The sequence below is a fragment of the Tympanuchus pallidicinctus genome, unplaced genomic scaffold (assembly GCF_026119805.1).
Source record: "Tympanuchus pallidicinctus isolate F22 unplaced genomic scaffold, pur_lepc_1.0 scaffold11, whole genome shotgun sequence".
Classification (NCBI taxonomy): domain Eukaryota; kingdom Metazoa; phylum Chordata; class Aves; order Galliformes; family Phasianidae; genus Tympanuchus; species Tympanuchus pallidicinctus.
The window spans coordinates 18,860,188-18,886,039 of record NW_026294627.1 but is presented as its reverse complement, the minus strand read 5'-3'; the positions used below and the strand labels follow the sequence as shown (position 1 = coordinate 18,886,039).

General features: G+C 38.6%; 1 long non-coding RNA gene across 11 annotated transcripts in view; it reads left to right on the top strand.

Moving 5' to 3' along the window:
* LOC128074924 (uncharacterized) overlaps positions 1-25,852 on the top strand; it is a 42,511-nt gene that overhangs the window by 15,241 nt on the left and 1,418 nt on the right. For 3 of the 11 annotated variants that reach the window (XR_008203512.1, XR_008203510.1, XR_008203513.1), the window contains exons 6-8: positions 827-928; positions 1,757-1,837; positions 4,079-4,220. This is a non-coding gene — a long non-coding RNA (uncharacterized LOC128074924). The other 8 variants (XR_008203507.1, XR_008203514.1, XR_008203509.1 and 5 more) reach the window with 8 other exon arrangements.

Sequence of the window (25,852 nt, the reverse complement as noted above, 5' to 3'; positions counted from 1 at the left end):
ATGCAAACACAGTACTTGGATCAAATGAGGACTTTGATCAGCCCTTTCAGAAGGGATAGTCAGAGATACGAATTTTATTTTGTACAGCACTTTAAGTACAGCAGAGACCTGGCACTAAGAATCCAAATGCCTTGAAAGGCCTTTTGCTTCAGATGTAGACAGGCTTAAATTCATGGACAAAGTATTTCATTTTTTAGATGGATGAAGTGCCCCGTGCTTTGGTTTGTTAATGGCCGTGATTGGAAACATCTTTTTGCTACGTTCTACCAGTTATTTTCAAGACTGATGCTGGAATTTATTTACTGTCTGGTTTGTCGGTGAAGATATTCACAGTTCTTCAAGCCGTGTGTCTGCCTTGACACATTCTGTTTGTTCCGAAACACCAAGTGAGGTTGTTCACTCCAGAGTCTGACCTGTTTCTGCTACTGCTTTCTCTTTCATCCTGGTTTTAGAGAAACTGACTTTTGTGGCAATTTGCTGTGGAGTAACTTCTTATTGGGCCATTTAATTCTAGAGGTGTTGGTCGTGTATATTATTACCTAACAACCTTGTTTACCAACAAAGGTCAATTAATAGTAGTATCTTACAGCCACAGAGGCATAATGTGGGGCCAGCAATGTGAACTGAATTTCCTAGTCATATTTTATTTATCAGAATATCTATCTGTAATATTAAATATAGTAGATGTTGAAGATTAATCTCGCCTAAATAATAAAGAAAAAGAAACTGACTATTGGAAAGAGAAACTTGGCTGAGGGATTTTGGAGAAAAAAATATTTTCTTCCTGTAGAAGCCAAAGCTATATATTCCTCATTTTTTTTTCCAGAAGTCTACTGGAAATTTTTACCCATAGTTTAAAGAAATGTTCAGATGTCCAAATGCAAGTGATTTAGAAGTAGTAACTATTACACTCTTCAAGATGCTTTGTGTAAGTAAATGTTTTAATGCAGTTACTCTGATCCAAAACTTCATTGCATTGGAAAATTGCAGTTCATCCCTGTGTACAGTAGACTACTGGTAGGTCTTTAAAGTGCTCTCTTAACTTTTTGTATTGAGCTAATTGTATAAACAAGTCTTGTTTGTTTAACAAGATTTTCTGGAGGAGTAATGTACTTCTCTTGTGTTTGGGATAAGTTGCTACAATTGCAAGAAGTTTAATTTTATTTTCAACTTCTTTGCTCTTGCTGAGGCTGATCAACTAGCAAACAAAATGTTTTAAGAACTTCTGTTTGCACCAGTTTCATTTGTAAGATTAGAACAAGTTTGCATGATTAAAATTCAACAGTTGATGATTATTTTTTTGTATCTGATATACCTATCAGCTACTTTCCATGTGCTAGTTGGGGTATGCTTGGTACACTTCTCATTCTGAACTAAGCACACACAGCTCAGCTTTGGTAAGCAGAGATTATTCTGTAGATATTTCTCTTTGTCAAAAGATTTCTGGGTGTTGGAGGTTTCTCTGCGGGTAAGAGGGAGATAGGGAGACAAAAACATGCCTTCATGCTTTAGTTCAGTTTAGTTAGCTTCAGTTTTCATAGTTTATGGAAACATTAGGTAAATTTTTTTACTTGGACATTGTGACTTAAGCTTGAATAAATCACGAAATTTCTATCCTGTATATCTGCATTTATCTTGAGTCTGTTTTGAAAGCTATTGTAATACAAATCATAAATAATCATAAATAAGCAAGAATATAATAATATATAAATCATGATAAATCATAAGTAAGCAAGAAAATGTATTGTTTTATCAGGTAATTCTAGTCTTTTAACTCAGTCAGCTGGGAGATCCAATCCTTAGAGACCTGAAGGTAACCTGCATGTAAAACTAGTAAGTAAGGAAGACCATGGTATTTGCTCCTTTTAAGGAATATTTGTGGAAGTAACTAAACTTTGTCCCTTTAGAAGCAAAAGGGTTGTTTGTGGGTGTGTTGGGTTTTTTTCATAGCATAGCCTGTATTTGCAGATGTTTAAAATAACCAAATAAACTAGATAATGATGGAAATAATATTGTGTGACAGAACTAAAGGGATTTTGTTGAATAACTACTACCTGCTGCTGTCATTGACAGGCAGATATAACAGTGGTCATTTCCAGTGCTGTGGTCTGGCTGAAGAGGAGTGATTGCTTTATGTATTTTTCAAAGAAGAGTGCATGCTTAGTCAGGATCCAGTGTTTGTTCCAAAATTCAACAATATTGCAGCATTTTTATTTCCAAAAAAAGTTAGTTAAATGTGGTAAAGTATTATGAAAAGAATAGTGGCACCTTAGTGGCACGCAGAACACTCTTGTCAGCTGAACTTGACAGAATCTGGCAGAAATTCAAAGTATGGTTTGTTTCTAGTAATTCCATTAACATTTCAAAGGTTGATAATGTTCTGGGAATTACACAGCAGGGATTATTTTTTGTGTAAAGAATTAGTACTCTAAAGCTTTGCCTGCACTGGGAATATTGCAGCTATCTTGCAATATTCAAGATACTAAGTTCTCTATCAGATATTTTGCTACTTTATCTACATTGGCATAATTAAAACAGCATCTTCTTGCCTCCTAGTGTGAATAGAGCTGTATCAGTATAAAACTATATATTGGTTGCTTATTTCCAAATAGAAGGGAACAACCTAGGAGGGCTGGCCCAATTTCAGAAAATGTTTTTAATTATATTGCAGTTGCTACGCCTCTATGAACTACACGGGTGAGACCTTATACCAGAAGAAAATGACTTCATTCTAGTTCCTTTGCTCTTATCCACAGGGCTCCATAAAAGGTTGCATCCTTTAGTTTTGTATGTTCAGTTTGTCTTTGTGGCAAACTTGCGTGTTAAACACATGTGCTTATATTCTAGAAAGCATAGATGATGAGTGGTTTGATAATAACAATGCGTCTTCATCTCTGAAACAACCCTACCAGTCTGCTCAGTTTATACTGGAACAAGTACAGTTTAATGGGAATGGTTAGAATTTTCCATCTGGCTGTGTGTACCAGAGCCTACAGATCATCTGCCCCTCCGAATCCTAGTTTCACTCTTGTTTAGTATGGAACAAAATGTTTGACGTATCCTGACCAAACTTTCACTGCTGTTTTATAGATCAGTGTCTTGTCTTCCTTTTCTGATGTGCAAAACGAAGCTTGTCCAATATGTGTTACCCCAAAAACAATTAAGATAATTGAAGTCAGAATATCTGAACTTGGATCACTTGCAATTAAGGATGATCTGCATGCACATCTTCTGTAAAGATAATGGATAACAGATCCAGATAATTCCTGATTTAAAGCTACAGACGAGGGAGTAATCCTGATTCCCATATTAAAAGGAGGGGAATTTCATAATGTGGGGAAGACTGAGAATGTGTGAAGCCTTTCTGCTCTGAGACTGCAAGTACTGAAGAATGGACGTGAGTCAGAGACAGGGACAGAAAGAGCAGAAAGCCTGAGGGACCTTTGACCATTCAGAGAACATTCACCAGGTTTAACTAGCTGTTCTCTGTCCGATGCTCACTGACTGTTTCACTCTTTCTGCCTCTTCTGCTTCAATCCAGTTTACACTGTATGCTTTTTTTCCCCCAATCTGCTCTCCTTGGTGCTTTTAAAAGTTTTTTGTTTGGCTGACTTTTTTTTTTTTTTTTTTTCTTTTTTGTTTGTTTTAATGGAGGACTTTTAACTGTCCTGTGTTCATCCACTCTCTGACAAATCAGAACTTCAGTTTTCATAAGTCTTTCAAGTATGATGAGTGTTCCTTGGTCCTGCTTTTTGTAAGGAATCACTTGAAGGCAAATGAGTACCCTTAACGAGATGAGATGATGTGTATGAGATTTAATGGGATAAGGGAAGCTTTGTTCCTACAGATTTTCTGTAGGTGAACCAGAGATTTAAAAGAGCAGATGTTGAAACATCTATACATCCTTCTGTTCAGAAAAAAAATTCTGTAACTTTATTTTATTACAGTCCAACATAGTATGTATGATGAACGTTTCAGAATGGATATTATGTTGACTGTGTTCACGCTGTACATGCAGTTGTTGGCAATATTGTTTGTTTGTTTTCCCTATTCCACAGCTCTTAAATTTGCTTTCTAGAAACCATCTTGATAGGCTTAGGTTGCTTGTGTGAAATCTGTTCTGAAGCTTCAGTGCAAAGCAAACACAGCACTAATGATGGATGTGAATGGACATCTTAAGGATAACTGGATATGGCATCTTCAGAAACAGTGGCATTTTGGTAAGAATCTGCATACAAATTATGAAATAATACATGATGTTTTTCTGCAAAATGTTTATATCTGTCTGAAAATTTGTCCAGTCCCTTAATGGAAATGTTTCTTCTACCATGTGATAAGTTGGAGGGTTGCTCTATGTTGTGCAGCACTTTAAAAACGTACACAATTTTACTGAGCAGCGACTTCTTGCATGTGAAACAGTAAGTTTTCAGATGACCGAGGGTTTTTTAAAGTATTAATTAGTGACTATTTATGGTTCTCTGCTTCTGAGCCTATTTCTCTGAGTATTTACAACTGGATATTTTTGAACTGTCACTAAACAAACAACACAAATACTTTTTATTATAGACAGACTAAATGTTATAATTGACCTCCAGTGGTGTGTTTTACCACGGTGTGTGCAACTGCTCTAACAGGCAGTGGAAGAAACAACCCAGTTTTGTGGAAGATATGCAACATTTATTTATTTATTTATCACACATTAATCATAGCTGGAGGCTTTCAATCCTTGTGTAGATTAAAGAAAAGTATAACAGTAGCGTGTTAAATTACTGTACTAATACTACTTTGCTGGAAGCTTCATAGAATTTAAATAATGTACTCAGTTAAAAAGCTTAAGTAGGGAAACACCAATGGAAATTGTACTGTAACCAGAGTCCAGTATCATAAAAGTGTTTCCTTTTACTTTAGTTTTTAAAATAGCTCAGGCCAATAATTCCTCAAGCAAAAATTCTTATTTCCACTGAAACCAGTTATGCTCTTAGTTGCATATATACTGATTCTTGGAAGTCACAAAGAATCTGCGCCTATTTTTCTTCCTGCTCTTTGAATCCCACTGGTGGTGGTTGTTGTAGTGGAACTGTTCTGATAACAGCTAGCAGTTCTTAAGATGGCTCTTAAAGACATTTTGAGGTCATGGGTATGTATACATTGTGCCATACAGAAACCAAACTTATTTCAGATAAACTAGTTCCAGAGCTGAGGTAACGTTTAGCACCGTGCTGCTTGTCAGTGAAATTGCAGTTTTACGGACCTCAGGAACTCTTAATTTTAACATTCCATTCTGAAAACTACGATGGTTCCTGAGCTGGTTCATAAAAAGATTAGCTATTAATTGAATGGACAGTGTTAATGTATGAGAATGGTAACAGCATTTGGTTTGCTGTGTGTCTCCTGCAGCCATTAGTCTCCAGCTCAAGTGCGTTGTAATAACAGGGACACTTCATATGGGCACCTGAGGAGAGGTGCAAAACTGCAAGTATGCGTTGGTAGGGTAGGGGCACCTGCTTGGTTGATGGAATCTGGTTGTACTCTGCTCATTTACACTGCATAACATAAATGGTACCAAGGGCAGCATTCTTTAAAACAGAGTATATCCACTTAGGTATAGTGAAGAAGTGTGGAGAATACCTGGTAGCTGGGTTCCTGGGAGGTGTATGGGCAGAGAGATGATTCTCCAGAAGTCTTACAGAAGTGTGTATGTTAAAACCACTTTAATCTCTTCAGAAAATATCTTAATGTGAGCTATATTCTCATTTGAAATTAATTTTGTGTAAGAGTGACTAACAGCAATATCTGTCCATGCAATATCCTTTCCTACAGCACTCAGCTTCTCATTTTTACTTTCTAGGTGGGTAGAAGAGACAACCCAGCCTGCCAAGTGCTATGCACTCATTCCAGTGCCAAAATACAAAACACATACCAACAGCTTTAATGTAAGGGGCAAACTAGGTTCCTTACTTCCTGCGCTGAACAAATGTGTGTGCTAGGTGGATGAATATAAGTTTAGTTATTTGCTTAGATCTATTTACAGGTAGTTTCTTAAACTGTTGTGATTCGATGGGCTATTGCAGTAATTTGGGATGCAGAAGTTAAGCTGCTCACCAGTTTGTTTTGCCAGGCTGATCCTCCACTCAATAGAAGTTTATTTCATGGCAAGCGTTTGGTTATTTTTCGGGCTGTTTGTATTTAAACCAGATTCTAGAGGGGAAAATTAAAAAAAAAAAAAAAATAAGAGGAGTACACCCTTCTCCATTTTAAAACCCCTCAGATTCTGAAGGATGAAATCAATCAAGAAAAACCTCCTTTGCAGTTTCCGTGTCTGAGTATCTTATCTGTAGTTGCGATAGTTGCAAAAAGAAGGTTGGGATGTTACCTGTCTCATTCTGCTGATGTTTTCTAAGGTGACTGTACTGAGTGATATTGCTTAAATCAGTTACAAATGATTGATTCTTAAAAGAGCTGATTGGTGTTCAGTGCTTAATTTTTCCGTTCCTAAATCATTTTAGTGATAATAACTTCATTTGTGACACTCCACTTCCACTAGTAGGTGAAAGCTTGAGGGGGAAGATGTTATGGTTCTTTCACAATTCATTAGTTTGTGGATGTTTCTGTTATGTTGTTTCCACACGGAATGACTCATAGCTAAATGAACACAGCAGCCTAAAGGCGTGCCCTCACTGCTGCGGCCTGCAGTGAAACTTGATGCCATTATATATAAAAAGAGGATGCTCATACGCGTTTGAATCCTTGAGAAATTACATGCACATTGGGCATATGTACTATCAAACACTTCTTCAACGTAGTTTATTTCAGAAAGTTGTGTTTTACCCTGATTGCGCTTTTTCACGCAATTAATTTAGCGAGTTGTTGGCAACATCTTGGCAACATCTGTCTTGTGAGTGTGAGTTAGAGCTTAGAAACTGTGTCTTTGTTTTGTAAAGCAGTACGGTTTAGTGTATTCATTTCTGAACTATTTGATAAGAGATTATGGAAGTACTTGCACTGCCACATTGTTTTTATAATGATGAGACAGATTCAGAAGTGTTTCTGTCAAGTTGATAGCATGAAAGCACAAATTATAGTGAACCAGTTGGCCTCTGGTTATCCTAGTTCTTCTTGCATTGCGAATTGCTTACCAATTCAATCTTGTTTAACAAAAATGTCAGTAGGTAAGGCTGCTTCTTTTCTGACATGTCATACATCATCATTTGTGTTACAGAAGTTTTGTATTGGAACTCAAGCACCGCTCTGGGGTTTCCTGTCCTACATCCCTTACACCTCTCTAACCTTGCATTCTGGTACCTCGATTGCAAAATGCAGACATTGAGAGTATTAAATAAAACCTGTACTTTTTTTGTTTGTTTGTTTTGAATCGTTAGGTGCTGCTGGTAGTGATGGTGTGCTGTTTTGTGTGTGTGTGTTGGCTGTTGTTTCTCCAGGTGTTAAACAGCAGTGTTAACTAAAAGCTGCCATTGTTTGTGTACTGAAAATACATACAGAGCTTCACGTTTGTTCTCTGGGTGGCAGAGCTATGGATTTGATAATACTGAGACAGATTATAGTATAAATACATTGTGAGTGAGATACTTTTAATTTATTGGTCCTATTCAACTAGGCTTGCTATGTGCCAAAGCAAACAGACATGTTTATATTAAGGAATTGTCTTGCCATAAGATTTTCCCTTTATGCTTCTCACAGCTGTACACCATGTCAGCTTTTCTGCGGATGTCCATATTTGTTGTCAGGAAGAGATGTCTGTGCTTACCTAACTGATTCTGCTGACACAGATCTGATCTCCATGCCTCTTCTGGTTTGTGGTGTGCAAGGCTGCAATATGTTAATGAGAACTACACACAGCTATCAACAAAAGCTGCCACAACTTCCATGGAATATACTGGAAGACAATGAAAGCAGCAATGTCAAATCCATTTCAAATTCCAGCACCACAGGCCAAGTCGTTCTGGGTCGCTTAAGGATGTCTCACTAGGAGAGTATAGGAGGGATAAAGCTGCATCTGAACTCTGCTGTATGACCTTCCAGTAGCATTGAAGCATAGGCGTGGGAGTTAGTATCAAAATGAAAATACATCAGAAATTGCCACTTGGGCAGTTCAGGAGAGGACAGTGTTGTTGCCACTGTATCAGGCCCCATTCACCTTTCAATGAACATAAGTAGCAGCAGAATGCCAGAAATGGGGATGTGTTGTGTTCCATCCACATCTGTAAGTATGAACACAGGCTGCTCTGCCTGTGGTACTCTCAGTTTGTGGATCTCTAGTTTGTTGAGATCCTTCCTCCTTTACCAGCAGAGGTCCTGGAGCCTTGCTGCAGCCCGGGGCCTTTTAGCCTTTCCACCTGTTTCAGGGTTGTTTTTTCATCCTGTACTGCCTGCTGAAGATGCAGAGCTCTCTAATTATGTTGAGGGGCTGTGATGTGAGACTGTCTGTGTGGGCTATGAAGAAGTGCAGGCAGGTTCATGTCAGGTGCTGAATGTTCTGACCTTCTCCTTTCTGTGCTGAACCATTAAGCCCTTTTATTCCAGGCAGCACTTCCACCCAAGGCCGTACGCTGCACTGCCATTCACCCAGCATACAAAGGCATGTTCAGGTGACCTCAGGTTCCTCTCGCTTGCATCAATACCAGAGGCAATACTGATTTGGGCCAGCCAGCAGTGCCATCAACAGAACAGCACCACAGTACTGAGGGGTAGAGGAAATGAGCACGTAGCCTGTTCAGCTATCAACCTGTTTGACCAAGAGCTGCCTGTGGGTTTGAGCTGTGCTTGTGCATAGGATGCCCTCGTGTTACTGCAGCAGGTTAGATCTTCCCTTGAAGTGTATGGTGCCGGATGTTCTTGTTTAAGAATGTGCTTTGGCTGATGGTAAAATAACTCCTGCTTGATGCCTTCATGCTACATGCACTGCAAGGTGGGTGCTCTCTGCAGTGTGTCCTGTTGGAATCCTCTTAGTTCAATATTTAAAACAAGATGTTAAGAATAAAAAAGAGTTCTGGTCATTAAACTGGAATTAATGTGAAGCAGGAGCTGATTGATAACCTGACACTTGGCTTCTGTAGCACCTGTCTCAAAGCAATGGCTCCTTACACTGTACATTAATCATGAAGGAGAAGTTCAGAAATGCCTCATTCCATCCAAAAGCTTTTATTATGAAGTAAATAGCTTTCATAATATTGGAATGAGCAAATATGTATGTTTAACAAAAATGCCTTCGTATCCGAGTGAGGGTTAGTTTGTGCCTCTTTTCCAGTAAGTTCATTTTGTTGTAATTGTCTTCCTTCCCTTTAAAGGGGAAAATGGACACGGAACAGCTTTGCAGGTAAATGTTCATGGAGTATATTTTGAAATATTCAGTACGTATTTCTAAGCTTCATCTAGAAAAGTATAATATCCCATTTATTTTAAAAAGAGGCTGCAAGTTGCCAATGAGGTGTATCATTGAAATGATCACAGGCAAAAGCTGTTAATCTGGCAACCATTGGTTTCCAAACAGAGCAAATTAAGGGGGTTAAGTGTTATGTTCTGGTTTCCTGCTGTTCAGTGGTCTGCTCACGGAACACAGATGAAATGTATGTTGCCTTTTGGATTCACAAATTGTATACTGTTTTTCTGCAACCTTTTGCTATTTCTTTTATGCCCGCCAGCTTACCTGTCAGTGTGGACAGTAAGGTCACCTCAAACCCACAGCTTCACTACACAAAGTCTGTTTAGCTATTCAGTTTCTGTCATCAATATACCGACTTCATTTTCTCCCCAAAAAAGAGTTCCTAGGCTGTGTTTCTGGTTCTCTTTTCTATGTTATTGTCTTGTAAAGTCTTCATTTGTTCTCTTTATTGCACTGTGGATTGCTTCAGCCATTTATTATTGCCCTATTTACTTGACCCAGCCACCTATTAAACCATGAAGTGTTATCCCTGCTTTGGCATTGCTGGAAGTCTCTTCTTTGTGTTCCCCTGCATATTCCACCCCTGGCCACTTTTTTTTATATTTCTTCCCTTTACCTTCCCAGATGATGTGGAAGAAATCTCACAGAACTATTAATGACGTTCAGTGCGAACTATAGAAAAGCTTTGATGTTGTGAATAAGTTAATAATGGAATAAACTTGCTATTCTTTTTTTTTTAATTTTTTTTTTTTTTTAAACGCAGGAATTGTCACATTGCTGCAAGCCATAGTACAGTTCCCCATTTCTCAGTAACTGTATCCCATTTCATCAGTTGATGTTAATTCCAAATATGTTTTGTCCAGATTTCTTTATGTAGTAACTTGTTTAGCGTGACTGTTGTTGATAGGGACATTTAATTTATATTAATAACTTTCAATCTCCTTGATAATTAACATGGATAAATTACAGATGTGATTCTGGCCAGCTTTGAATTTTCCATACCTCAAAAACTTCTTGGTATTTTTCTTGTATTGTAAGATAGCAAGCATAGCAGCATCTGATAGGACCTCTCTGGAGGTTTTGTTACCTGATGATGTCTGTTCATAACACTCTTCAGTTTAAACTTCCCAGTTTGTCTTCAGGTGTTCCCAGTCCTTATCAGTGTTCATCTTTGAACTCATTCCACTTCTCACATATCCTTTTGGAGAGGGGGAGACATGTACTGCATATGTTTTAGTTTTTCTAGTAAGGTCACAAGAGTGATTACTATAATTCCATTACGCCTTTTCTACTCATTCTTTTCCACTGTTTGAGCAGCCTCTTTTCTTATTTTTATTTTGATTGAGCAGAAATTTTCACTGACGTGCTGAAGTGGTGCCCTGGTTCCTTCCTGAGGTCAAGGAATCTGGTGTTCTTTCACACTGCAGCTTAGTGATCTAATGAACAGCATCCACTAAAAAGCAGCAGTCTTAGTTTCCTCCCTTGCACCTGGTGCTGACTACTATCCCAGTGATCCAGTTCATGGATCTATGCTGTTAAAAAAAAAATCTCACCAAAAAAAGGGTTGATTTTTCTACTGGTTTTGCTTCCTGGATAAGCTTACCAGCAATGGCTACTGCTGTTGTTGCAGGGAAAACAGAGGAGCACATAGCAAAGGAAGGAGGAGGTAGAAGTATGGGATGTGTCCTTTGCGCAGTGTTCTGCATCAGATCGATTAAACGAGAAGAAAATTATGCAGAGATTTGTAACAGAAGTGTTAAGTTTGATGTGAATGCAGTGTGGATGGAAATGTGTGTAAGTGTATAGAAAAAACAATATAAAGCGTTAATCAAATGGCGTAGACTGATAATGGAGGGCATGGTTTCCAGGACACCATTCTCAGCAGTGTCTGTGTGCCACAGCACAGATCATTTGCCAGCAGAAGACCTTGTGTCCCTAACATCAGGAGGATGGCAGCAAGGCTGTAGTGTAACTCGTGTGCTGTTCTTTTTCTGGATACGAGGAGGGACTGCAGAAGTGCATTTCAGACCTATATTCCAAATGAGGAAAACAGACACTGGGCAGCAACCTGGCCTAAGATCTGTGGTGAGCAAGATACTGAGGCGAAAACTATCCTGTCATAGTTGATGATTCCTAAAGGACCTGCTCAAAAATCTAGCTTGTTACTGCTAACAAAGAGCAATTCCTGATGTGTGGTAAAGCCTCTCAGTAGCTGACGGCCCTTCTTTTCCACACAAGAAAAGAAGGCCACACCGTTTGAGTGCACATCATAAGAGACTGAGTGAACTCAACTTGGAGATGTTGTAGGTAACTGTTGCTTTTCTCTAGCCTAATATATTGAGTTTTATGTTGCTGAGTTTCCTTCTCTTGCATTGTTAATTTGAAGCCCCATAAAAACAGATTTTCTCTTTTATTTTTTCTGTCTTAGTATGTGTTTGTTATGTATCATTATTCCAATTTGACTTGGCATTTTTGTGGCCCTGTTGTTCATTTTAGTTTGTTTTCCTTCATTCTGAGTAGCCTAAATAGCTGCAACTTAATTACAATACTACTCACGCGTGCCACTTTCAAGATGATTGATGCCATAACAGAAGAACAAAACCATTATTTTGAGACACTTTGAAGTTAACTCTTTGCCACTGATAAAAATGATTATAATGAAAATCATTTCATCCAGTATTTTACCTTGTTTCTTCTTTTACTGTCTATGTCTGAGGGGTGTTTTTGTTTGCTTGCTTTCTTGCTTAAGGAGAATAGTTCTACTTTGGGCTTTGGAAGAACTTTTCTTCCAAAGAAGGATGGTTATCTGGATGAATAGACCCAGAGCAAGAACTAGATCATCAGCAGTATTAATTATTCTGTTCAAGTTATTTTGTACATGATGCCTGGTCTGAATTTTGCTAGTTGTTTGTACTTGAATTAGATTTCCAAATTTGTCTGGAAGACTCCTATTTTGCTTTAATAACTTATTGAAGCGCATTGTTTCTTCATAATGTTTTTATTTTTTCCCAGTACTAAACATGCTTTTTTGGAGAATGAGAGCATATAAAATGTATCTAGGGCTTTTGCTTCCTTATTTTGGTCTGAAAGACCTTCTTTCTGTAACTGAAATCTCATTTTTAATAGGGCATATTTAAAGTCCAGTAAGTTTAAGAGGGAAAAGCACGTACTGTGTGACATGAACTCTTTGCATATGCGAAGGGTCTCCTTACATTTCTTAACTTTGAGACCTGCATTTTACCATTCTCTCATCAATTGTTTCGGAAGATTGCTTACAACATCTGTGTCTCACATGACAAGACTTTCCATGCTCTGTTCCAGCGACCCCCTTTTCTTTGCCAAAAGTTCTGCACGCATCCTGGATCCATATATATACCTTCCCATCTTTTCCCATCTCCCATATTTCATTCTCTTTTCTCTTTCACTGTTTTGAATTGTACTGGGGATTTGCCCATCATTCAGAATAGGGAGAAAACCAACTGATGCCAGCTGTGAACACATTCCAGCTCTTTGTGGTAGCATTAAGGAATTTAGAAAATCACAAAGTTGATGCATGACTGTGCATTTTCTACATGGCTTGTATGTTTACCTATGTGATAAACAGTACCTGATCATATAATTAATACAATACTGTATAGTATTATAAGATTGTTTTTGTATTATTATGGATTAAAAGAATGTTAATTGGGTGTGGAAGTTCCAACTTGTGTTGAAAAGAATATCTACGTTCCTAGAAGTTTGCAGTGTAAACATTGTACACTTGAAAGTAGTATATACACCAATGAGAAGGGAAATATTAGAAATTGAGGGCATCCTCTTTGTGTATGTAAATCAAGAGGCTGCTCTCCACAGGCTTTTCCCAGTTTATATAAATAGACTGTAAAAAGACTTCTTTGGAGGACAGTTTGGAACATATGAGGCATTCCTTCATGGAAATTGATTTCAACAGAAGTCTTTCCATTTACTGTACAGGAAGATCTGTCTCCTACATCTGATAGTTGTCTACATACTTAAAATTAGGTGGGATGTATATGCCTTCTTGCAATTTCTTGGCAAACACTGCTCATAGATAGTAGTGTGACTGCTTGTTTGGAGGCACAGGGGAAGGTACTTCATGGGCATCTGAGTAAATTTCAGAGAGGGCTGTGAAGAAAAGCTACCAAGTACGTTTTCAGATATTTAAGGGAGTTTCCCTAAGGTGTAAAATGGAAAAAAGCATAAAAGGTTTGTTTGAAAATATAACGTGGGTGATAGAGGAGCTGGAATCTCGACTCATGATATTTGCTGGCAGGTGGGAGATATGAAGGGAAGAAGTACAAGTACCTGCTCCAAATCTGGTTGTTTTTTTTTTCCAATAAAAGTGTGATGGTTTTGGAAAGTGTTTTAGACAAGCACAGCATAAGTGATTTAAACAGTGTAATCTAATGATCTTTTCAGCTTTATGCTTTATGAAAATTGGCCTAGCTTCAACTACAAACATTCCACAGCAGACTTCCTGATGATGATTAAGGAACAATAGGTGCAGTAGTGATAAGCCAGGAAGGGCCTTGAAAATGAAGACAAATAACAGAGAAGCCGAGGAGAGCTGTGGAGGCACTGACATGTTCTCCAAGTGATTGACTTGGAAAAGGGACTTTGTAACAGTATTCTGTGTGAATGCAAGTGAGATCGGGCTGCATTTCTCCAAAGCACAGAGAGATATTGCCAAATCAAGATGGTGTGGTGATGATGATAATCTGATTGAATACACTAGATGATAAGAAGAGTTAAGAAAAGTATTGTCCTGTAAATGTTACAGTGAAAGTATCTGCAAATTATGAATATGACTCTTGGGATGTGGAGTACATTTGGGGCCTGAGATGGTGCTAACGTTGCAGTAGTTGGGGTGATGTAGTAGCTCTGCAGCTGCATATATGTCACTAGCAATTAAGCCATTCATATGAAAACCTTAAAGAGCTAGCACCTGATATAATTGTATTTTTAATTGATTGGGGTCCTTCACCCATCTGATTGCTTCCCAAATAATGTAGCTCAGAATGTAGTCCACCTGCCAGGCAGAACGGGCTTGAGTTGTGTAGTTTATTTGAAATGCCCCAGTGGGATGAACAACATAGGATGGCATATCATGTATTTGCAGTGGAGAAACTGATCTTTTTAATTTGGCTGATTGTGATAATGGGCACTATATACAGAATTTTTTTAAATTTGAATTATTAAGTGAAGTCTTCTAATAACTTTACTCTGTAGTACTTCAGTAGCAGTTCAGTAAAGCTTCAGCAATTCATTGATTCTGTTCCTTTTTCTGGTTGTGCCTGGTCATGCCAAATTTCTCCTCAGGAGGAGGAAGCTGTCAGTTTGCTTCAGGCCTTTATAGCAAGGTCCTATACCAACTGCAATGATCCTTTTCCTTCCCCTTCAGCATTTCCTAAACTCACAGACAAATGGTACAGCAGAGAGAGGGCAAGAGAATTAATATCTGCACTTGGCTAATTTTCAGCTGTAGTCTTATGACCGTGGAAGCATATGGATGTGAATTAGAATTGTTTCTGATCTTGTCTCAAAAAAGAGATGACTTTTTTTTTTTCTTGTTCATTCAACAATAGATACATTTCAGATTGCTAGCTTTGGAACTATAAACTGATAATGCATTTTTGCAAGAGCAAGAAGAAATAGTGTCTTAAGTGTATACTTGTCAGGTGTCCAGATTGAAGTATTAAAATACGTAGTATGCTCCAGGAAGTTAAATTGAAAAATTGCTGTACTCAGAAATGTGACCCTTTGCAAAGGAATTTTATATTAATAGCCCTTCAATAATTTTGGGTTACTCAGAGGGCGAGCAGTGGTGGGCAGGTAAGGCTGTTGCATGCAAATTCCTGAGCAAGTGCACTTCTTATTCTTCCAGAAATCAGTGGCAAACAGCACAATCAGTGCATGCTGCCTGATGCCAGCTGTGGGATGCAGAAGCTGTGTGGGGAGAGACAGTGCTGGAGGTCAGGTTTCCTTCTGTTGAACCCCGTGCTCCCTTATCACCGTGTGCTTACTGAGGGACAGCCAGATAGATACCTGTCTTGAGATAAAATAATCATAATCTAACTATTCTAAATGTGGCATTATAGGTTGTGACAGGTATATGGCATAAAAGTATCAATTCAACACTAAAATGGAAATAAAGATTTTTTTTTTATCTCTATCCTGAGCTAACACAATCAGCACAAAAACACTGCATTCTCCACAATTTCCAGAAATCACATCTCTCTTGTATGTGTATCAGTTTCCTCTTACGTAAGCAGTCCAAGCAATGTCAGTGCTGGATGTCAGCAAAGTGGGTGTCATAATGTTGATGCGCTTAGTGGATGTATTTTTGTTTAGATTTTTTTCCTAATAGAAATAATGAGTCCTTATCTCTCCATCAGTGATACAGACAAATCAGCATCTCTTTCAGTTAATTTCAGATGTCTGTATCTTCATGTAGCTTGGAATTTTTTTTTTTACTTAGTAATTTATTTCATAGAAAGGAGCTGTCTTAAACTTATTAAGAGATGTAGGAGTAACCAGGAGTAGCTGATTCTCCTGAATGTTTTATTTGGACAGAAGGTACGTTTCTGTTGAATTTGCCTGGTTACATGCTGATCTCAGAAGGCATAACTGTAACACTAAAGGAAAGAATAGTATTATACTCCTGGACAACCTCAATGTCAATCTGCTATCAGGTAGAGTTGGTAACAGTAGAGATGTGGTTATATTGATGAGCTTCATGAATTTGCAGATCAGACTGAAGACCATTACACCTTCTGGAGCTGACAGGCACATACAGGAAGGTCCCAGGTAGCAAGAACGCACGAACCCCCCTTCCCTTTTCCTTGTATGCTGGATGATGAGCACTGTTGCTGAATGTAGAACAGCATGGTATATCAGAGTATATAGTCCATGGTTCTGTGCCAGTGGCCCATCCTAATCTGGTACTTCTGTGGTATATTCACTGTTGCTGTTACTCGTTCCCATTATATGTTTCAGTGTGAGAAGACGTTACGAAGTAGGTATTTTTCTGAGATAGTGCCCTTTCCCACTGGCAGTTGTATATCAGACTAGGTGTTTGCTACCGTGGGCTATTATTAGTATGTCAGGGAGCACAGAAAGTGACTTCATCTAACTCACTGCCAAGCTAGAACTTCTCACAGCCTTCAGATGGGCACAGAAGTGAGTGTTTTTATAGCGCTAATATTGTGTTCTGTCAGTTTTACAGTGTTTTAAAATATAGTAAGATTACCTCATTTTAGTTTTTGCCACCGCATTACTAAGAAGCTAAAAATCTACACGCTTAGTAATGAGGTGTTGGTGATTAATATAAAAATATCCCCTTTATTGATTGTACAGCACTGTCATTTATTTAAAATAATAAAATACATTATATATAAATAAAAATATCAGCAGTACTCGGGAGGTGAGCACAAGCACTGCAGGTACTCACGTTTGCCTGAAGGGGAATTTACTGCCATCAGGTAATGCTATATAAACCTCCTGGTGTACGTTCTGTAGCTGAATGCAGCATATTGTGGCAAAAATGTGAATTTTATATTGCTTTCCTGGGACTAGTTTGGTGTCTCTTTGATTACAGCTGTGGGCTATGACACCTGATTCATCTTTTTTCTCTTTGCGTATTTAGGCCCTAATTCTGCATCTGGTCAAATGGACCTCGAGAGCCCTGGGGCCTGCTTGAGTTAATGCAACATGAGTGCCTGGAAGTTTCTACTCTGAAGAACTGACTTTAGGCAAATTTGTATTTTGTTTCCATGTCTACTTGCTTCTAATTCATGATAGTTGTCCTTTAAGGTGGTATTGTTTTTGAGACTTGGCACATCTACTTTCGTACCATTTGTATGCAGTGTTCCCTGAATATTGTCAGACAGTTAAAACATTTCTGTTGTGTCATGTACCAAAAACTCTGGATTGATGTGATTAGTGTTGCATTTTTACATGTCATGTCTTCCTACTTAAAATGGAGGAGGCAATCACCTGTGTTTTCAGTAGTTGTGGTGTTTCTTTTACCTTAGCTTCTGGAGTTAACTACTGGGACTCTATTCAGGGCAATTTAAAGATGTTGGTAGATTTGTTTTTTGTTCTTCAGACACAAAATACATTTGTTATTTTGCAGTGTGCTATTTTCTTAGTAGCCTACTATAACTACGGGCTTTCAAAATGATGATAATTCTGTGATGCAGACCAGTAAAATAAGCGGGAAAAACAGTAACTTTTACTAGCTCTTCTATTGCTTTTCTATTTTTGTGGATGCAGTTACATGTCATACTCTACAGCCGAGAGTGAAGACTTGCTTATTTTTGTGAACTGGATAACGTCTTTTAACTACGTGGGTTGCTGTTCCTGTCCTATTCCATAGGAATCTTACAGTTTCATTGTGTACTAAGGTTAGATAGCCCCAGTATGGACTGGGAAGGACTTTGCAAATAGAGTTCGAGGGGAAAAATGGATATGCTCTGTCTCTACCTGTGTTAGTATTTATATCATATAGACTTTTTAATGCAAACATATATCAAGGTAGGAAAATTAGTGGATGAAAATATCCAACACTTTCTCTGTATATAGAAAATCAGGAATACCTCTTTTTTTTTTTTTTTGTAGGCGTATTAAAATTGTTTCTAAGAACTCTGAAGTATTTAACAACATTTTGCATATTCCCAGAACAATAGAGAAGCACTGCTGTTTTGCTTTATAAAGGAGAAAACAACTGTTCAATCAGCAGTGAAGTCAGGGTTATCAGTTGAGTCCTGCTGCCCTTTAACCTCATGCCTCCAGCTCCATTTCTTTCACAAAAGCCAAAGTTGCCATTCTAACCAATTTCTTTCTATTTCTGCATACAAGGCCTAAGGTGTTTCAGTTCGGACTCCCAGAAAATGAGGAACACGGTGTTGGTGGCCGTCTGCCAAGGTTTTTGGTCTGACTTGCTCCTTCTTTGCAGAAGCCTATGGCAGAGAGAACTGAATGTTCCTGTGTGGCATTCAACTGCCTTAACCACACGCCCGCTGCTCTCTTCCTGCAGTTGTCCGTCTTCTTCTCTGCACAACTTGTAGAGCAAACACATATAGGAACCTATAAATAATCTAATTTGATGCACAACCCTGATTCATTTCCTGAGCAGCGTGTGTCCTGCACACACAGGGCAGCCGCGGTCCTGTGGAAAACTTGAACAGAACGGATGAGGCCAAATATTAAAGCTGTTAAGTATTTAAACTTTGCGATGAAATGCTATTTCAAATTACAGCTATAATGAACCATGTTAGAATATTTTTAAAAAGGAAGGAGAAAAGAAAAAAAAGAATGCTTTTATTTATAGTTGTAACTGTTTCCCTGTCTAGCATTTGAACATGAATATTCAGCTCGGTGAAATACAGAGCATCAACCAAGAGGAGCAGGCTGGTCTGCTGGGGAGGAAGGGAAGTAAGCTGCAGGTTGTAAACTTGTTTGCCCTTGAGTCTTAGGGACTGTCTGTGGAGAGTTTACTTTTGCTTTTGTTTGCTCTTGAGCATTCCCAGCCCTAGAAATGAGCTCTTTAGGGGCTTTGTGGTGTGAGATACATTGGGGGTATTTGGTGTGTTGCTGTCATCTGCTAATAGCATCAATTAAAAAAAAAAAAAAAAAAAAAAAAAATGGAAATCAAAGGTGCTTTCTGCTATCCGTGCTTTTTGACAGAAAATAAGAGAAGCCACTGCTCAGGTGTCTCAGCTTTCTCCCTGAGTTTCGGGGTAATCCGTGTGATTCTTGATCTCAAAAATACATGGAAAATAACGTTAGAAAAAGTATCTCTCTCAGGTTTCCCCTTTCTTCCCAATCCAACAGCAGTGGCCTCCTGTGTTCGTGAACTACCGCAGGTGGCGTGTAGGCCCTACTGGCAGAGCAGTGGTATCAGGAAACACAAGTTGATCTCTTTATCTTTTAGGCTGCAATTGATAAGGATAATAAGGCTGATTTTGTGTGTTTTTTTTTTTTTCTTGGAGGGTAGGAGGAGGGTTGTCAGTATGTTTATTTGGGTTGGTTGGTTTGTTTACTTTGCCCCAGAGAAGTTTTCTGGGCCATGAGCTAGGTTTTAATTTCAGTTGATATTCTGTCTTATCCTTACAGATTTGATGACTGGGCTGGCAATTTTCTGTGAGGAAAATGAAACAGCCTCATGCTTTGCTTTTGGATATTTTTCTCTGGGCTATGCGGATTTTGCCCACAAGCAAAGCAGCAAATTCAAATGTCCTTAAACAGCACTGGAGTTGATAGTGAGATACACAGGTAGGAAAATTTTGGCCAAGGCATTCATTGAAATTCATTAAAATCAGAACACTTGCAAAATTACCTCAGTTGCGCTGGCATTTTGTTGTAAAGAAAAAATGGAACCCTTGCTTTTAACACCTCTTTTTAATGAATCAATTTTTCTCTTTGTTGTAAAGAAGTTGTGGGGACCATCAGTTGGCAAGGCAGAACGCCTTAAGCTGGAATCTCAGCCCAGTGCTTTGTACCTTGAAACCATGCCCTGAAAATGTTGCCTGTCCTTTGCGTGATATTGTGATTGATTTTATTATGATAGTTCATCTCATGCACTGATTGTAATCTTTTGGCAGGGGTTGTTTTCCTTTTCTAGATTTCATTTTTCTTCTTTCTTTCTTTTCTCTTTTTTTTTTTAAGCACCCAGTGTGAGGGAGCCCTGATCCATGACTTGGCTACCAGGTACTGGGACAATACAAGTGGTAATCATTCCTGCTGCTAAACATTTTCTACCTTATTTCCATTTGCATTTGTTTGCCTTCAGCTTCCAGTCATTGATTCTTGTTATGCCTTTCTCTGATAGATTAAAGAGCTCTTTAGTACTCACTGTTTTCTCTCCAGGAAGGTGCTTTTACACTGTAATCAGATTACTTCTCAAACTATTTTTTTTTCTTAAAGCTAAAGATTTATATGGTGTTCATTATATTTTTTTCCACGTCCCTGGATTATTTTTTGTGTCTCTTTTCTACTCATTCTCTAATTTTTCTATTAAAAAAGAAAAAAGAGACATAGAATTGTATTTTACTAGTCACATACACAGAAGTAGTTACTTCACTAATTACTCCTGTCTTGGTATGGTGAGGAATCTATGTTTTTTCAAAGTCAAGTAAAATAAACATCTATTTAATGACTTCAGTACATTTGGGTGTATAATTATTGAACAGAAGAAGGTGGATTGTTTTATTAAAAATGGAAATGCTTCAGAAGGTCTGCTGATGCAGAAGAAGAGTGTGCAAGAGAGGCTTCAAAGAAGTATTTGTGCTGAGGATTTTAAGGAGATGGAGAGAAGTAATAACATCTTGAAAAAGGATACTGCTCAAAACCTTAAGTACTATGGATAACATGATATGTATTTTTTCTTGTGAAAATTTTGTAGGATCGAATGCAAACCTTTCGTGAGTAACAGACTGTCTGGGCTACTGGAAATAAATGAGTGGATGTGAGTATATGCATCCCTTGCACCCATTTAGTTCTGTGAAGTTGCTTATATTCGGAAACTCTAGAACAGTTACATGATCTAAATGTTGTGCTGTAATAGAAGAAATAAGATAGCATCAAGGATTTTGTTATAACAGCAATCACCATTATGCCACAGAAGACTTCAAACAATTAAAATCCTCAGCTTCAAGAAGTTCTTGAAAGTTCTACTGCTGCTCTTCATTTTGATTTTTATTCATGCTTCAGTAAAATGATGAGGTAAATTTGTCTTAAAGGAGTTCTAATTTCATACCTGTGTGGTGGAAGCATCTTGACCTACCTGATGACTGTTAGTATATCAGCATCTGGGAGAATCCACACTCCCAGATCCACCTTATCCCTCGTGGAAACCACCAGGTTTGAACCAGAGACCGTTTAAATGGTGCCATAGATCAGTTTAATGCAAGTTTGTCCAACAGTATTTAAACTTTGCAATGAAATGCTATTTCAAATTACAGCTATAATAAGCTGAGTTAGAATATTTTTAAAATTTGTGTCTGGCACAAATTTGAGGTCACCATGTTGACTTTTTCTTGGAACTGTCTTGCTTTTTGACTTCTAGAAGAGTGTGCCTTTTGTTTTTGGCAGCATTCCTTCAGTGAAATTTGAGGCATATTTAATAAAGAGTTTAATTTGTCTCAAGAAAACTAAAATTCACGGAAGCATAAATAATGAAAATAATAATAATAATAATGTAAAAGACTTAAAAGCCTCTGAAACTCCTGAAGAAGGAGTAAAGATGACTAGGAGTAGAAAGATAAATGGTCTCAGAAAGTAGTGATCTAAATAGATGCTACAGTTTCATGTTCACCAAAAGGTCAATGCTAAGGTTTTGGTAGCACAAGACAATTTGGGGTAGATTGGTGTCCCCTGCTGAGCTCTGATGCTGCATGGAGCTTGGAGAAGTCTTTGGGCTGCATGCAGCACAGTCTCTGCAATGCATATTGCAGCCCAGGTTGGTGGATAGTCATATCTCCTTAAAGACTTTGTTCCAAAAAACCTATCATCTGAGCAGGCAAGTCTGTGTGGTATTGTTTCCATTCTGTACATTTTATCACATTTAAATACCCCTTTCTATATCAAGACAGTTGCAACTTCAGAAAAGTTGGGGGACAAAAAAGGGTTTAGGAAGTGTTATTCCCAAAGTGGAGCCTACAGTTAGCTCTTCTGATAGTCGTTCTAGTAGTTGAATCCAGAAAGAGGTGCTACTCAGTGAGTGTTTGTACAGTAAAGACTTCAGTAATCTGTGACTGCTTGCTTATATTCACTCAGTGAATGCTAAAATGAGTAGTGCTGCAGAGCTGTAATGCAGCATATAATAGAGCGTGCCATAGGTGTTTGATCACTGTGAACCCTAGACTGCCAGTAAAACAGTAACCAAACACCACTCTGTAAGGACTGCTTTTGATAGTTTGTAGTACTTGGAGTCTCACTTGAGCACCATGCCTCCTCAGGAAGGTAGCAAGTTGCTGAAGATGTGGAAAGTTCTCTGTACAAATGAGAAACAGTTCATTTTCTAGCACTGTGTTGTCGAGGAAGAGATGGACACTTCTCGGTGACAGTCATACATATTTGGCTGTATTCAGCCAAAGGGCAAGACTGTCCTTCTGTCAAACCATGCAGGTTCCTATTTTCAAAGCTGTAAGCTCATATTTGTTTCTCCTAGCAATTCCTGTAACCGCTTGTATGCAGTGTGTTTCTATGCATTGCTGTGGATCCTGTATGTACTGCCTCTCCTATTTCTCTGGATATCAGCATCCTATAAATTCACATCATTTTCCTGTCTTGTGCAGATAATACTGCTAGGATTTCTGATACCAGGGACTGTACTGGCGTTAAAGTGCCTGCGACGTGTTCAGAAATAGATGGTTTAGCCCGTGTTGTAGATAATGGATTGAATCCTGTGTAAAGGACGAGAGAACAGGTCAGAGTTACACTTGCTTGTTGTGCATTTTCAGAAAACATACACAAGAGATAATAGCACCTCTGTCCCAGTCCTGTACCTGGCTCAAGGAATCTCTCCAATTTAACATGTAGTATTGAGGGCATCTAAAGGATCCCCAGATGCAACGGAATATATCTTTGAGTGTTTTGGACTGGATGATACAGGAAGGAAAGTGATTTCCACTATTTTTCATCACCTTAGGCCTAGTTGAATTCTGCTTTTTTCTGGTGTAGAAGCGTAGTGGCAGTGGCAGCATCAGAGGCTTCTGTGCCTCTTGACTGAGGATGACCTAGTACTAATAGCTTTACAGGAGACTGTCTGTAATGGTGGACAGCAACATCTTAGGATCAACAGAAGCAAACATTGCAGCTGATAACTTTTACCTTGTCTGCAGACTTGAGTGTGCAGTCACATAAATGGCCTGGAGATTTTGGAAGGACTCGGATGTTCAATATACTGGTTCCAGAAAGTGGAAGAGAGAAGTGGATGTTGCATTGCATGTTGTGCGCTCAGAAAAGCAAACATCTTAGCAGGTCAGCGATTTCAGAAATTGTGCAGTCCTGGAAGAACATTTATTTAACTCTTTTGCTGCAGGAGGTGAACGCAGTTCCCCACCTATCTGAAACTGCATTGCAAGCTTCATAGAAGCACTTAAAGAAGTTGCATGCTTATACGTAAGGAATAAGATGCTAAAGGACTCACATAATTTCCGTTACTGTCACTGTGAAATGATTGCTTTATAAACGTGTATATGTACAATTTTCACTGTGGCATATTGATCATCAGGAGAAAAGTCTATAACTAATGCATCTTCATCTGTTTTGCCCTCTGTGAGCTGAACAGTGTGAGCATAAACCTATGCTATGACATATATTTTCTTGAATACTTCGTACCTATTAATTCTTCAAAAAGCTTACAAAGCTTAAATGTTATCCATTCTATGGATGAGAACACTGTGTAAGTACTGATCCCGATTTAAGATCGGCTATAGAAATGATGGCATTGTCTGCAGGGCTCACATGTCAACAAAAATCAGCTGTTTCACAAATGAAGCCTGCTAAGGAAATCGCTGCAGCAGTAAGAGTCCCATCCCTGCTCCCTGGCTGCTTCTCCCAGACCATTTTCCTTTAGTCTTCCGAGGTTACCTTGTTTGGCTGCTACTTCTCTCAGTTACCGTTTACTGACGCATCTGGAATAGCCAACTACTCATCTGTGTAGAAAGGACACATGGCCTTCTGAAACCCTGTTCTCTAGATAATGCTCACTAATAAAATAGAGCTGGCAACGTATGCAGATTACTTTGTGCAATCGGAACAAATCCAGCCAGAAAGGTAAAGCAAAGCACATTCCGTGCATTACTGCTCCTTACAGTCGTGCTGTGTCTCATCTCTTTGAATGGAAATCTCTTCCAGAAGTAATGCTAAGGGAACGGAGGAAAAAAAAATGCTGGTTATAAGTCTGCGTTTAATAGACAAGAGAGAATTATGTTTGTATGGGCTGTGTAGGAGCTGGCACTGCAGCCTCAGGAAGAGGTAAATACGGGTAGTACTTATTTCTGAGCATATTGTGAACAACCTACTCTCCTGTATGACTGGAAGTGCTTTAAAAGGACTGTCTATCCCCAGCAGCTCTATCATAAGTGCATGTGGCCGAGTGCCCTGCCTTTGCAAAGTCTTTGCTCTCATTTTGAGCTGATAATGTAGTGTTTTTGTCAAGAAAGGCTTTCAGATCTCATTAAAAATAGCCTAGTTGTGGCTTTGGGTTTGACTAACATGTTAGTTGTTGTCATGCCATTGTAAAAGTAATATACTCTTAATTTTGACCTGAGGAAGCTAAGATCTCTTTGCTCAGTAGGAAGGACAGAGGCGAAATTTGGAGTTCCATTGATGTCACCGAATCTCTGTATTGTCAAAGCAAGCTATGAAACCATCTGCCTTCCAGCCAAAACCACTGTAGGTGGGCAGTGTTCCTCACAGAATGCAAAAGCTATCAAAGAAGCTGGTGACATAGCATGCTTCTCGTGAAGTGCTGCCCCATCCTGCAGTGTTCCTTTGGCTCATGGAGTTGATGCAAGTTCCTTTTCTCACCTCTGTCAGCAACCACAGAGTGCAAATGGGCCGAGTCTTTCTCAGGCCTGGCCTGTTACATAGCTTGACTTCCTTGAAAATTCTGTTAGGAAGAGTCTCATCAGTGTGCTTCACAAAGTCACTGGGGAGCTGGGAAGGAAGCAGATACCAACTCTGCACCTGTCTCTTGATTACTGTCGACCAGATGTCTCTGTGGTCTCTGTTCCCTTCCTTGGGATTCTCTATTGTTGCTTGGCTTTGCTAGAAATCTTAAGTTATGATCTGCATGGATGTTTTGAAGTGGGAGTGTATGTTTAAGTAAATAAAAGATTGTTTTCATTTTCATTTAGTAAGAACTTTTCTGTTATTACTTAGAAACACGCTGTTTTGAAGAATGGTTCTGTCTTTGGAGAAGCCTCTCTCTTGATTCTCTCTCTCTGAACTCTAAAGAAAATGGAAAACAAAAAAAGATGTTTTGAAAAACAGTAAAGAAAATATATAGCTGATGTTTCCATCCAACTTTAGCCTGCCTTGCATGGAAAAACAGTTGAACCAATAGGCTCCTTGCAAATACTTCTGCTAGTTGTCCAGTAACTAGCTACAATGGATATTGTTAAGAAACAAAGTAGTTGAAAATTGACATATAGTAGAATTATTCTTTCCTTGCAATACAGCATCCAATCCATGTGACTTTTCCTGAAGCGCACCCTAGTTTGCAAAACATCAGCATTACTAAATAAGGATTTTGAAACTTCCTGCGAAGCTACTTACTTTTTTTCCAGAGCGATTGTGTTGTGATATTAGAACATGAAGGCCTCTTGGTGTGAAAGCTGAGGTGGCTCATGTTATCCAAGCGATCTCAGTGGTTGCACTGGTTCTGTGGAGTGTAATTTAGAGCAGATTTTGATTTAGAAGAGT